At 36.2% G+C, this 15,526-nt stretch overlaps 2 protein-coding genes across 4 annotated transcripts in view; one reads left to right on the top strand and one right to left on the bottom strand.

Moving 5' to 3' along the window:
* FAM149B1 (family with sequence similarity 149 member B1) overlaps positions 1 to 15,526 on the top strand; it is a 63,962-nt gene that overhangs the window by 6,507 nt on the left and 41,929 nt on the right. The gene's annotated exons all lie outside the window — the stretch shown is intronic.
* Positions 1 to 15,526, bottom strand: part of ECD (ecdysoneless cell cycle regulator) — a 90,110-nt gene that overhangs the window by 32,680 nt on the left and 41,904 nt on the right. The window lies entirely within an intron of this gene.

Below are 15,526 nucleotides of genomic sequence, written 5' to 3'. Positions count from 1 at the left end.
ATAATGAGATTTATTTATTTATTCATTCATGACTATCTGCCATTATAAGTATTATTTTTAAAAGACCAACAACCTTAAAAGAAAATTTAAAAAACAAATTTTATGCATGTTTCTCACCTTGATGCAATAGGTATTTTTATTTCTGTATCCTCTTTCAATCTATATTTAATTTGGCCTAGCTATAGTCATGGTGTACATACAATACTATGCTCTGTTTTCTCACTTACTGTTATTTTGTAAGCACTCTTCCACAATACTGACTTTATACAATATTATTGTTAGCAACCTGCTTTCTTTACAAAAAGCCTGCTAATTGTTACAACCTTTTTGTCACTATGAGTTATTTTCTAGTCATTTTAAGTTGGATGTATATATAGTTGCCTTACATAGTTATATGATATATGTGCATCCTGATCTGCTTCTTCATTCACCATTATTTCATATAGACATTTTCTTTTACTACTTCCATACTTGTCAATTTGAATAGTTATATATAGTTATATAGCATTTCCTTGTTTTAATATATTATATCATAATTTAGTAATTTCATTATTATCTGATACTTGGGTTTTCAGTTTTTATTTATTCAACAAATATTTATTGAACGCATTTGTTGTCAGACACTGTATTTGGGAATATGGGGTGAATGAGATTTACATGATTCAATAGTCTAATGAGGGAGACTGACAAAAGCAAATGAACAAAATAACTACAAAAGGTCATAAGTACTCTAAGGAAGACAACAGGGAGCTGAAATAGAACACTATAAGGGGGATTCACTTTAGGTAGGGTATCATGTAGGGTAGATCTGAGACTTGAAGACTGAAGAGTTAACCACGTGAAGAATGAGGAAAAGAGCTTCCAGCAGGTAACCAGCAGCATCTGCAAAGGCCCTAAGGAGGAAGAGATCTTCATGTTTCCAAGGGAAAGTGTTTGGTATGTTCTTGGAACTGGAAAAAGGTCAGGGTGGTTGAAGGATGGTGTACCAGGGGAGAAAGCGCTAATGAGACTGGAGAGGTAGGCAGCACTAGATCTTGTAAGGCATTGTAGGCCATGGTAAAGAATTTAAATTTTATCCTTACGTAATGATTTAATTAATTTGATGACTTATTTTGAGGTTTTAGTGTACTGACTATATATTTCAATCAGTTATCTCTATAGTTTAATTAGTATCTCTTTATAAGTTATGAATGTCATACAAATGTTTCCCATTTCCCTTCTTTCCTTTTGGTATTTATTGTGTAACAGATTTTTTTAAAAAAATTCAAATATAACCATTTTACTTTTGACCTTAATTTCTTTGCTAGTCAGGATTTTATCTTTAGAAAGATGGAATATTATAATATTCTTTTTCATAGCTTTTTAATAGAATTTTGCGTGTATAACTTTTTAACTCACCAGACTTTTAAAATAGTATATGGTGTGAGGATAATTAAGTTCTTTTACTGTTGAACCTACTTTGTTTGAACAATTTTTCTACATTTGACTTAATATCTTAGGGTTTTCATGATATTTTAAAAATCTTGGAAAATCTATTAGTGTTCATTAAAAAACATGTATTATTTAGTATTTGTGTCCTCTTTGCTCTTTCAGATAAATTTTATTTTCCCTTGTATGAAATTTTATAAAATATTTATGAGGGATTTAATTGATATTGTATTACAACATTATATTAAATTAGGTGCAGGGAGAACTAAAATTTATTGAATATTTAATAGGTGCTAGGCTCTGTACTAATCGCTTTATAAACACATTTCAGTCATTTTGTACCTTAACTGAACTTAGTATTCTACCTAGAAATATAGTTTACTTAGATCTTCCTTTAATTTAATCCGCTTTATCATTTCATTATTTATTTTGAGTAAATCTCTTGTTGTAAGATACAACTGATATTAAAATTGAACTTAGTATTTAATTATACATTTTCCTTGCTTTTGAACTTAGGTGTTTTTGAGTTATCACTGGTATATAGGAATACAGTTTTCCCCCCAATTTAACTAATGGCCTACTACTTTGCCAAATATATTTATAATCATGCTGGCGTTTATATTCTTAGGTTTATTTCTTTTAAAATATTGTTTTAAAATTAACAAAGTTGGGGACTTCCCTGGTTGTCCAGTGGTTGAGACTTCGCCTTCCAATGTAGGGGGTGTGGGTTCGATCCCTGGTCGGGGAACTAGGATCCCACATGCCTCAGGGCCAAAAAACCAAAACATAAAACAGAGACAGTGTTGTAAGAAGTTCAATAAAGACTTTAAAAATGGTCCACATTAAAAAAAAAAAAGTCTTAAAAAAATTAACAAAGTTATTATAATGATGTGAAGGAAGACTTTCCTTTTTTATTCTAATTATATCTATTATTTAAAGTTTTATAGTCAACAATCATAAAAATATCTAACCCAGTTCTATTCTATTTTAGTTTTATCTACTTCGGATTGATTTTTTTTTAAATAATCAAATAAGGTTTATTCTAGGAATACAAAGATGGGTCAATATCTGTAAATGTATTAATATGTTTAACATCAGTGAATTAAAGGAAAAAATATGATCAAGCCAATAGATGTTAAAAAGATACTTGATAAAATCCAAAAACCATTCCTTATAAAAATTTTCAATTAGATAGGGAAGGAAACCCTTGAAACTTGATAATGACTATTTGTCAGTTAAATATCAGTTTAAATGGCAAAACACTAAAGCTGTTTCAGTTACAGCAAGGAACCAGACAGGGATTCTCTATTTACAAATTTAATTGATTCCTTTGCTAACTTTGTACATTTTAATTTTTACATAAAGCTTGTCATCATACACTCTATCCAGGGCTATTTGTTTTTCCACTTAACACTATCAATATATTTTGAAGAATATATTACATTATAGCATATTATGTATATTATAGTATATTCAAATATATATATTATTAAAAAACTAACTGCTTTGTTCTTTGATGGCTGCATAGCCATTGCTATTACAAAAAAGTGCTGCATTTATGACTCTGTACATATATTATTTTACATATATATGAACATATCTGAGGATAAGTTTCTAGAGGTTGAATGCTGCTCAAAAGATACATGCTTTTGTAATTTTGAAAGTTGTTACCAAATTGACCTCTGTAAAAGTTATGACACTCTGCAATCTCACCAGGAACATATGAAAGGGCCTATTTTCTTACACTCTTGACCAAAACAGTGAATTATCAAACTTTTTCATCTTTGCCAGAGTTTTAGTTTTTTTTATTTAAAGGTATCTGATGCAATGGGGTTGATTAGAAAAGAAAAGTTGCACACCTTACAGAAAACTGCATAACTTACATATTGGGTGTGCGTGTGTGTGTGTGTGTGTGTGTGTGTGTGTGTGTGTGTATGTGTGTATGTGTGTATGTGTGAAAACAGTACACAGATCAAGATACAGACAATCAGCATCCCACAAGGCTCCTAGATGCCCTCTCCCAACCCCAAAGATAACTACTGTTCTGACCTCTATCATCAGGTTTACTTGTTCTTGCCCTTCATATAAATGGAATCCTACAGTATGTATTTTTTATATCTGGCTTCTTTTGCCTAGAACTGTTTGAAAAGTTCATACATGATGTTGCACATATTTGTAGTCTGTGAATTGCCTATTAATATTTTCATACTCATTTATTATTTTATTTATCATTTTCATATTAATTAGTAGGAGTTCTTTGTCTTTATTTTTAAATTTATTTTAACTTATTTTTTATTTATTTATATTTTGGCTGTGTTGGGTCTTCATTGCTGTGCGCGAGCTTTCTCTAGTTGCAGTGAGTGGGGGCTACTCGTTGTTGTGGTGCGCGGGCTTCTCATTGCAGTGGCTTCTGTTGTGGAGCACGGCCTCTAGGCGTGCAGCCTTCAGTAGTTGTGGCATGAGGGCTCAGTAGTTGTGGCACAAGGGCTCAGTAGCTGTGGCTTGTGGGCTCTAGAGCGCAGGCTCAGTAGTTGTGGCGCACGGGCTTAGTTGCTCCACTGCATGTGGGATCTTCCCGGACCAGGGCTCAAACCTGTGTCCCCTGTATTGGCAGGTGGATTCTTAACCCCTGGTACCTCTTTGTTTTTTAGATTAGGGGTGGTGGGTGTACTTTTTGTGTAAAGGGCTAGATAGTAAATATTTCAGGCTCTGCAGACTCTGTCAGGACCCTCAACTCTCACTGAGAAGGCAGCCATAAGCAGTGTATAAATACATGGGCATGACAATGTTCCAATAAATTTTATTTACAAAATAGGCTGTGGGCTGGATTTGTCCCACTGGTCATAGTTTGCTGACCCCTGTTCTAAATAGTTATATAATGTCCACTCTCCATGTACAACTATAGAACTTTTGGTATTGTACCCAGTTGAAAATTTATTTACCAACCTCTGTTACAGGTAGAGGTAGGTAATGAATTGTACAATAAGTCAGGAGATGGGGCTTTCTGGAATGCTGTGTTTTTGAGAAAAAATTCTGGAAAATTCCTAATTCCTAATTAGGAATTCTCCTAATTCCTGCCTGGAACATGGAACTATGGCCAAAGGTAAAGCAGCCATCTTGGACCATAAAGTATCACTGAGGATGGAAATGATAGAAGAAACTGAGTCCTTGATAACCATGGAGGCACCATATCGCTTTTAATGCCTACCCCTAGATTTAATTTTTTTGAGAGAGAAATTAAACTTTTATCTTGTTTAAGTCACTGTTGTTTTTATTAGTAGTAACTAAATTCAATTAATCACTGATACACTCATTCTTTGTTAAATGTATTGCAAATATCTTTTCCTGGTCTGTGGCTTTTGTAACTTTCACAATTCCCACGCTTAGGTCTTTAATCCCCCGGAATAGTTTTTTGTATATGGTATATAGCAGGAACATAATTTTAATTTTTCTATATGGATAATGAATTGTTTCAGCACCATTTACTGACTAGTTCAGGATTTCTAAGCAAAGGCATTTTTGGCATTTTGGATATGGCTGTTGTACAGCAATGTCCCATGTATAGCAGGATGTTTAGTATTAATGATCCCTGCCTATTAAATACCTGTAGCAACCTCTAGTCATTGTGATCACTAAAAATGCACATATATATTTCCAGCTTCTTCCATAAAAGGTAGCATTATTTCCGGAGAGTACTGTTGCATCCTTTCTCCATTGATTTGCTATGTTACCTCTGTTATAGATTAAGTTTTAAAATATGAAATAGTCTGTTCCTGGGCTCTCTAAACTGTTCTATTCTAAACTCATGCGAATACAACTGGCTTTTTTTGTTTGTTTGTTTTTTTGCGGTACGCGGGCCTCTCACTGTTGTGGCCTCTCCAGTTGCGGAGCACAGGCTCCGGACGCGCAGGCTCAGCGGCCATGGCTCACGGGCCCAGCCGCTCCGCGGCATGTGGGATCTTCCTGAACCGGGGCACGAACCCGTGTCCCCTGCATCGTCAGGTGGACTCTCAACCACTGCGCCACCAGGGAAGCCCAATACAACTGGTTTTCATTAAACTGTAGCTTTATAATAATCTATAATATGTGATAGGGAAGTCTTACTACATTATTGATAATTGTCTTGGCCAACCTTTTTTATGTATGTTAGAATCTGATTATTAAATTGCATAGGACAATTTGGGGAAGACTGCTATCTTTATGATAGTGAGTTTTCCTAATCATGAATTTGATATATAAATCTTTCCATTTATTATCCATTTCTTTAATGTCTTTCAATACATTTTTATAATTTTATCCATAAAAGTAATATACATTTGTTGAAGATTTATTCCTAGGTACCTTGCATGGTATATTAAAAATCATATTTTTAATCTATTTGTTGCTGGTATATAGGTGTAGAGTTCATGTTTTGTTTTGTTTTTTTAAATTAATTTATTTATTTTTGGCTGTGTTGGGTCTTCGTTGCTGTGCGTGGGCTTTCTCTAGTTGCGGTGAGGGGGGGCTACTCTTCGTTGTGGTGTGTGGGCTCCTCATTGCAGTGTTTTCTCTTGTTGTGGAGCACGGGCTCTAGGTGTGCGGGCTTCAGTAGTTGTGGCACACGGGCTCAGTAGTTGTGGCGCATGGGCTTAGTTGCTTCGCAGCATGTAGGATCCTCCTGGACCAGGGCTCGAACCCGTGTCCCCTGGATTGGCAGGTGGATTCTTAACCACTGCACCACCAGGGAAGTCCCAGAGTTCATGTTTCCTAAGGGAACTGAGTTCTAGGCTAACATTGGCTTCTGGCAGAAATTTATATTCTTTGTCATGTGTTTAACTTTTGATATTTCATTTAAATGTTTTAATAGATTTCTCATCTGTTTAATACTAGATTAGACTTTCATTGGATTATTTTTACTTTTTTTTACTGTGATAGTCACATACATAAAATTCACTCTTTTAAAGTGAACAATTAAGTGATTTGCAGTATATTCACAGAGTCGTGCAACCATCCTATCATTTTCATCACCCCAAGAAGAAACCCTGTCTCCATTAGCAATTACTCTCCATTTCTCTCTCCACCCAGCCCCTGGCAACCACTAATCTGCTTTCTGTCTGTATGGATTTGCCTATTCTGATATTTCATATAAATGAATCATACAGTATATCACCTATTGTGTCTGGCTTATTTCACCTAGCATATGTTCACATTTTATCCATGTTACAGCGTGTGTCAGTACTTCTTTTTTATTAATGAATATAATTTAATTGCATGGATATACCAATTTTGTTTATTCATCAGATGATGGACATTTGGATTGTTTCACTTTTTTGCTATTATGAATAATGCTACTATGAACACTTGTGTACAAGTTTTTCTGTGGACATGTTTTGAATATTCTTAGGTATACACCTAGGAGTGGAATTTCTAGGTCATATAAAAACTCTATGTTTAATATTTTGAAGAATGCATTTCTCTTTGAAACTTATAGCTATAATTGTGATTGTTTTCAAGGTTCCTGGTTAGTATATAAATAATGTTGATATTTTCCTTGTATTACACAAACATTTCATTGCAGATTTCACATGTATGTCAGAGTAGGTAATTCCTGTGAAATCCATTATTAGTAATGGATTGTGTCTTAATCAAATTCAAGTTTTGTGATCAAAGTTGCAATTACTGCACATTGTGTTTTCTTAATAACTTGGAAACAACCTCAAACTTACAAAAAAGTTGTAAGTATAGTAAAAAGAACAGTTTTCCCTTGGTATCCATGAGGGATTGGTTCCAGGACCCCCTGTGGATACCAAAATCGAGGGATGCTCAAGTCTCACATAAAATGGTGCAGTATTTGCATATTACCTACGCATATCCTTCTGTACACTTTAAATCCTTTCTAGATTGCTTATAATACCTAATACAATATAAATGTGTTTTACATTTACAAACCCATGAACATGGAGGCCAACTGTTTTTTTCCTGAATGGTTTGAGAGTAAGTTACTGACATGATACTCCCTTGCACCAAATATTTTAGTGTATATTTCCTTCAAGCAAGGACACACTACATTACTAGAGGGCAAGAATCAAATTCAGGAAATTAACACTGATATATTGCTACCACCTAATCCATAGATCCCATTAAAGTTTCACTAGTTGTCCCAATGATATCCTTTATAGCAAAAGTTTATATCACATTGTCAAGTCTCTTTAGTCTCCCTCAATCTGGAACAGTTCTTGAGTCTATGATACGACAGAAATGAGCTTGTTTTTCTCATTGCATTCTATTAGGTGGCACATAATTCCATTTGTCCCATTATTAATGTTGTTCACTTTGATCACTTAATTAAGGTGATTTGCCTTTGCATTTGAAAGTATTTTATTGGGGATATATGTATACGTATAGCTGATTCACTTTGTTATAAAGCAGAAACTAAAACACCATTGTAAAGCAATTATACTCCAATAAAGATATTAAAAGAAAGTATTTTACGGGGCGGTACATTGAAATTATGTACGTACTATCCTGTTCCTCCTCAGACTTTCAATTTACGATTTACATCAGTGTAGACTCAAGGATTCCTATTTTGTTCTGTTAGTTATAATATATAATACATCATTATTTATCATGAAGTTCCAATTGTCCCAGATTTGGCCCACAGAATTCCCTGCAAGCTGCTTCTGTGCCACTTTGACATGTTCCCATCCTTCTTTAAATATTTCCTTACTTTCTGGCACAAGATATCCAGGCTTATTTTGTACTTTCTTTGCCCCAACCCTGGAATCAGCCAATTCTTTAAGAAGCCCTGGTTCCTTTTATGCCATGTTTAGAAACAAAGATTTGGGTGCTAAGCGTGCTCATTGCTTTTTAGGTGTCACTTATTCCCAAACCCTCCCAGTGGACAGAACTAGGGAATATAAGTACTCCTCCTATCCCACTGTGAAATGACAAGGTTCATTCTAGTTTTTTCCTTTTCTAATTTGTAACTTCTTTCTCTGACAGTGATAAACGTGGCTTCCGTTATTCTTAATATATTTACTTATTTGATTAGTCCCCCTGAACATAACCAGTTCCCCACTAATCCACTGCCTCTTAACCTCTGCAAATGCTCTTCTCACTCCACATATGTTTCAACACCCTGTGCTGAGTCACTGACCCTTGCATTCTCGCACCCAATGAATGATCTCCTCATCCCACTCAGAGTCAGACACCCAATGTTGTCCTTGCCTCCGAATAGGCACCTTCCTCAGGCTGCTTGGGCTATCACCCTGTGTGGGGCTGCCGACTCCCCACATGGTAACTTTCTTCTCCATTGTTGTTCCAACATTATAAGCTGGCTGCTCTCCCGCAAGGACATCCTCCTCATCTCACTTGTGCTCCATCACCCTGCAACGACCTGCTCCCCATGCAAACACCCACTGTGGCAGATTATATTTTCAAGTCATGCCAATATACATCCATCTGACATGCCCTTATTACAAGATACTGATATTCCTCCACTGAAGAGATAGGCTCTTTCCCTTTGTTCTTTCCCTTTGAACCTGAATGGACTATTTAACTGCCTTAATCAGTAGAATGCAGTGAAAGTGATGCTGCATGATTTTTTAGGTTAGAAAGCAACACAGCTTCTGCCTGCCTCTTTCTGTTTCTCTCTCTCTGGATGCTTGACCTTGGAATTCAGCCACTATGTTGTGAGGAAGTTCAAACCACATGGAAAAGCCCATATAGAGAGAAACTGAAGCCCCCAGCTGAAAGCCAGCATCAATTGCTAGATATTTGAGTGAATGAACACTCAGATGCTTTCAGCTCTAAGCCTTTGAGCTTTTCAACTGATATCCCAGATGCTGTGGAGAAGAGACAAACCATTCCTGCTGTGAGCTATGTAAATTCCAGACACATGTAAACCTGCAAAGATAATACATGATTATTGCTATTTTGAGCCATTCAGTTTTGGAGTAATCTGGTACACTGCCAAAGTAATTAGAACACCCCTCTCACACTGCTCAGGGTCAGAAAAACTGCTTAGATGTTCTCTTTACCTCTCTTAGGCTCCTATCATACAACAGGCTGTCTTCCTACACAGACGCCGTCATTACTGTGCTTAGGTTCCAATATCTTATAACAGGCTGCCTTCCCAGGTTGATGCCTTCCTTATTCTGTTTTGGCTCTGAAACTCCATGTTGACTGTCTCTTGAGGCATTGGTTAACAGGCAGCCCATATCGATAATCCCTAAGAGAAAAGAAACTCATAAGGTAGGCAGGCCCCTGTTTACCCTGGCTCCCTGCCTGGGAATAATTTTCTGACTATGGAATTGTAAGATAGAGTCCAAACAAAGCACAGTGGTCCCATTTTGCTGAGTAACAGAGATCAGAGTTCAGGGCAGATGAAGCAGTTGGAATCTTTAGGACACAGGGAGATAAAGAACACCAGAAACTAAATAGGTGGGTAAATACAAAGTCTATATTTTTTAGTGATTTCTCTAAAGGATAACTGACTGAATAAAGCAAAACATGTGCAAGATGGAGTTTATATTTGTAGAAGTAAAAGCTGAGACAAACATAGCTCAAAGGATGGGTGAATATAAATGGAATTATACTGTTATACGATTATTACATTTGTGAAGTGTCAGGTATCAAGACAAGTGGGAAGTATGAAGAGGGAGGTGTGAAGTGGTAAAATATTGACTAACTAGACTTTGATAGGTTAAGAATGCACATTATTAGCCCTAGAGCAAGCATTAAAAAATTATAAGAAGAATAAGCTAAGATGCCAATAGGGGAAATAAAATGGAATACTAACAAATATTTGATTAACCTAGAATAAGACAGGAAAGGAAAAGAACAAGAAAGGCTCCCCCCCCCCGCAAAAAAAGGGACAAATGGAAAAGAAACAGCAAGATGGTAGACTACAACCCAACCATGTCAATAATTAAAACAAAAAAAATGGAATGGATAAAAAATGGATAAAACACAGAATGGATTCAAAAAAAAAAACAAGACTCAACTATATACTATATGGAAGAGACGAACTCTAAATATAAAGACACAGATTGAAATTAAAAGGACAGAGAAAGTTATACTGTGCACACAATAGGCTTATATTAATATGAGACAAAATAAACTTCAAGACACAGAGTTGATTACTAGGAAAGAGGAATATTTTTTACGGATAAAAAGGCAGTTTGGGGGCTTCCCTGGTGGTACAGTGGTTAAGAATCCTCCTGCCAATGCAGGGGACATAGGTTCGAGCCCTGGTCTGGGAAGATCCCACATGCTGTGGAGCAACTAAGCCCATGTGCCACAACTACTGAGCCTGCGCTCTAGAGCTGCTACCCACAACTACTGAGCCCGCGTGCTGAAACTACTGAAGCCTGTGCACCTAGAGCCCATGCTCTGCAACAAAAGAAGCCACTGCAACAAGAAGACCACACACCACAAGGAAGAGTAGCCCCCGCTCGCCACAACTAGAGAAAAGCCTGCACGCAGCAATGAAGACCCAGCGCAGCCAAAAAAAAAAAAAAGGCAGTTTGGGGACATCCCTGGCAGTCCAGTGGTTAACGCTCCACACTTCTACTGCAGGAGGCACAGGTTCGACCCCTGGTCAGGGAACTAAGATCCTATATGCCATGCAGCCAAAAAAAAAAACTTTAAGAAAAAATGCTTGCATTCCTATACACTAATGACGAAAAATCAGCAAGAGAAACTAAGGAAACAATCCCATTTACCATTGCAACAAAAAGAATAAGATACCTAGGAATAAACATACCTAAGGAGGCAAAAGACTTGTACTCAGAAAACTATAAAACACTGATGAAAGAAATCAAAGATGATGTAAACAGATGGAGAAATATACCATGTTCTTGGATTGGAAGAATCAACATTGTGAAAATGACTATACTACCCAAAGCAATCTACAGATTCAATGCAATCCCTATCAAACTACCAATGGCATTTTTTCACAGAACTAGAACAAAAACTTTCACAATTTGTATGGAAACACAAAAGACCCCGAATAGCCAAAGCAATCTTGAGAAAGAAAAACGGAGCTGGAGGAATCAGGCTTCCTGACTTCAGACTATACTACAAAGCTACAGTAATCAAGACAGTATGGTACTGGCACAAATACAGAAATATAAATCAATGGAACAGGATAGAAAGCCCAGAGATAAACCCACGCACATATGGTCACCTTATTTTTGATAAAGGAGGCAAGAGTATACAATGGAGAAAAGACAGCCTCTTCAATAAGTGGTGCTGGGAAAACTGGACAGCTACATGTAGAAGAATGAAATTAGAACACTCCCTAACACCATGCACAAAAATAAACTCAAAATGGATTAAAGACCTAAATGTAAGGCCAGACACTATAAAACTCTTAGAGGAAAACTTGGGCAGAACACTCTATAACATACATCACAGCAAGATCCTTTTTGACCCAACTCCTAGAGAAATGGAAATAAAAACAAAAATAAACAAGTGGGACCTAATGAAACTTAAAAGCTTTTGCATAGCAAGGAAACCATAAACAAGACCAAAAGACAACCCTCAGAATGGGAGAAACTATTTGCAAATGAAGCAACTGACAAAGGATTAATCTCCAAAATTTACAAGCAGCTCATGCAGCTCAATATCAAAAAAACAAACAACCCAATTAAAAAATGGGCAGAAGACCTAAATAGACATTTCTCCAAAGAAGATATACAGATTGCCAACAAACACATGAAAGGATGCTGAACATCACTAATCATTAGAGAAATGCAAATCAAAACCACAACGAGGTATCACCTCACACCAGTCAGAATGGCCATCATCAAAAAATCTATAAACAATAAATGCTGGAGAGGGTGTGGAGAAAAGGGAACCCTCTTGCAGTGTTGGTGGGAATGTAAACTGATACAGCCACTATGGAGAACAGTATGGAGGTTCCTTAAAAAAACTAAAAATAGAATTACCATATGACCCAGCAATCCCACTACCAGGCATATACCCTGAGCAAACCATAATTCAAATAGAGACATGTACTACAATGTTCATTGCAGCACTATTTACAATAGCCAGGACATGGAAGCAACCTAAGTGTCCATCGACAGATTGAGGCCACTCTTCCTGGCTTACTGTCTCCTCACATGACCTTTCTCCTGGGCACAGGCACAGGTAGAGAGATCTCTGGTGTCTCTTCCTCTTCTTATAAGAACACTAATCCTATCAGATTAGTGCTCCACCCTTATGACCTCATTTTACCTTAATTTCCGACTTAAAGGCTTTATCTCCAAATAGAATCATGTTGCAGATTAGGGCTTCAGCATATGAATTTGAGGAGGACACAATTCAGTCCATAACAACGTATACCAGGAAGATGTAACAATTCTAAATAAGTAAGCATCTAATTGAGTTCAAAATGTATGAAGAAACACTGATGAAACTAAAGAGAGGACTAGGTGAATCCACAATTATTGTTAGAGATTTTAGTTATTAATAAAACAATTAGAAAATCAGTAAAAACATAAAAGATCTTATGCTATACTGAACAAATGCAGAGTACATATCCTTCTCAAGAACATATGGAACGTTGACAAGGACAGACTGTATGGTGGGCCATAAAATATATCAGTATTGTTCAAAAGATTAAATCTGGGCTTCCCTGGTGGCGCAGTGGTTGAGAGTCCGCCTGCTGATGCAGGGGACACGGGTTTGTGCCCCAGTCTGGGAAGATCCCACATGCCGCGGAGCGGCTGGGTCCGTGAGCCATGGCCGCTGAGCCTGCGTGTCCAGAGCCTGTGCTCTGCAATGGGAGAGGCCACAACAGTGAGAGGCCCGTGTACCGCAAAAAAAAAAAAACAAAAAAAAACTTCAAATTTACGGATGCAGCTAAAGTAGTTCTTATAAAGACATTTATACCTTTAAATACCTATTTTAGAAAAAGAAGAAAGCTTTAAAATGAGTAACCTAAGTTTCTACCTTAAAACGCTAGGAAAGAAGAGTAAATTAAATCCAAAGTAGAATGAAAGAATTAAAAGCATAATTAATCAAATAGAAAATAGGTAAATAAAAGAGAAAATGAACAAGTCCAAGAGTTGATTCTTTGGAAAGATTAATAATTAATAAGCCCTCTAGTGATACTAGTCAAGGAAAAGCAATAAAATGCAGATTACAAATATCAGGAATGAAAGAGATGTCACTACAAATTCTACAGACATTAAAAGAATATTAACAGAATAATATATACAATTTTATGCCAATAAATTCCATAACTCAGATGAAATGGACAAATTCCTCAAAAATCTGAATAGTTGTAAAACTCTTAAACTAAATCAAGCAACTCTCACAGAGAAAGCTCTAGGCTTAGGTGGAAGAACATACGTTTGTGGAAGAAATAACAGTCACACAAACTTTTCCCCAAAACAGGAGCATTTTCAATTCACTTTATGTGTCAGCATAATATTGATGCCAAAACCTGACAAAGACAATATAATAAAAGAAAATTATGAGATGGGACTTCTAAATAGTGTGGCAGAGTGAGTAGCTTGACAAATCTTCCCCCAAAGCAACAATAAACTGGATATAATTGTCTAAAGCAATCATTTCAGGATTCTGAAAATTGACTAAAGGTACACAGCAAATGGAGTAGCAGTTATTCATGAAAATCAATAGAACTTTGAGTTAGGAACAATAAGAATCTGTTCAACTTTAAAGGGACAAACTATGAAAACTAGCAGCTTCACCACCAGAGAGGGCTCAATAGATTTGGAATGGAACTTGGATGAACTCTAAGTTCAATAGCATTGTCAACAACAGTAGCACATTCGGTAGCATATGAACAAGGAAAAACAGTGGCTCAGATAGTCTGAGGTTTCAATACTAACTAGGGCAAAAAATGGATTGGCAGACTATCCAGAAATTTATTAAGGAGGTCTGGGAAATAAGTCGTAGGAGGGCCTAATAAACTCTCCACATATCCATGCAGGAGAGACCAGAGAGGGCCCAAACTATGCACACACAAATGGCTGACTATGAGTCAGCACACAAATGCAAAGGAGATGCGACGGCACAGAAATTAAGAGCCAAGGCAGCCATTAAAAACTGCTTGAATTTGAACACAAAGTAAACTTTAAGACATAAAATACTACTAGAAACAAAAGGACATCTCCATAATGATAAAAAGGCCAATTCTTTAGGAAAATAAAGTAGTTATAAATGTATACACATCTAACAACGAAGCCTTAAAGCATATGAAGCAAACTACAGAATTTAAAAGAGAAATGGGAAACATAACAGTTGTAGCTGGAGACTTCAATACCCCACTCTCAATACTTGATAGAACAACTAAACAGATCAGCAAGGATATTGAAGACTTGAACGGTGCTATCAACCAACTTGACCTAATTGATTCTATCCAATGACAGCAGAATGTATAATCTTCAAGCATACAAAAAACAAGTTTCATAAATCTAAAGGGATTGAAATTGTACTAGGTATGTTCTCCAACCATGTTGGAATTAAGTTAGAAATCAACAATGGATATAAATTTGGGATATCCCCAAGTATTTGAAAATTAAACACTGTTCTTTTAAATAACTGATGGGTTAAAGAACAATCTACAAGGGAAGTTAGAAAATATTTTCAATTGAATGAAAATGGAAAAGCAGAATATCAAAATTTATAAGACATAACTAAAGTGGTGCTTAGAGGGAAACTTACAGCTTTAAATACCTATAGAAAAAGAAATCAAGCTTATAGACACGGAACAGATTGGTGATGACGGAGGTGGGGTTGCGGGGTTGGGTGAAATGGGTGAAGCATGTCAAAAGGTACAAACTTCCAGTTATAAAATAAATAAATCATGGGGATGTAATGTACAGCATGGTGACTATAGTTAATAATACTGTATTACATATTTGAGAGTTGCTAAGAGAAAAGATCTTAAAAATTCTCATCATAAGGAAAAAACTTCTGTAACTATGTATGGTGATGTGCTATGGAGATCAATTCACCAAATATACAAATATTGAATCATTATGTTATGAAACTAACATAATGTTGTATGTCAATTATACCTCAACAGAACAAAAGTGCCTACAGAAAAATGGAGCATACTGAATCAATAACATAAGCTTCCACC

The sequence above is a fragment of the Globicephala melas genome, chromosome 16 (genome assembly GCF_963455315.2).
Source record: "Globicephala melas chromosome 16, mGloMel1.2, whole genome shotgun sequence".
NCBI classification, from domain to species: domain Eukaryota; kingdom Metazoa; phylum Chordata; class Mammalia; order Artiodactyla; family Delphinidae; genus Globicephala; species Globicephala melas.
This window is presented reverse-complemented; position numbering and strand designations above follow the sequence as displayed.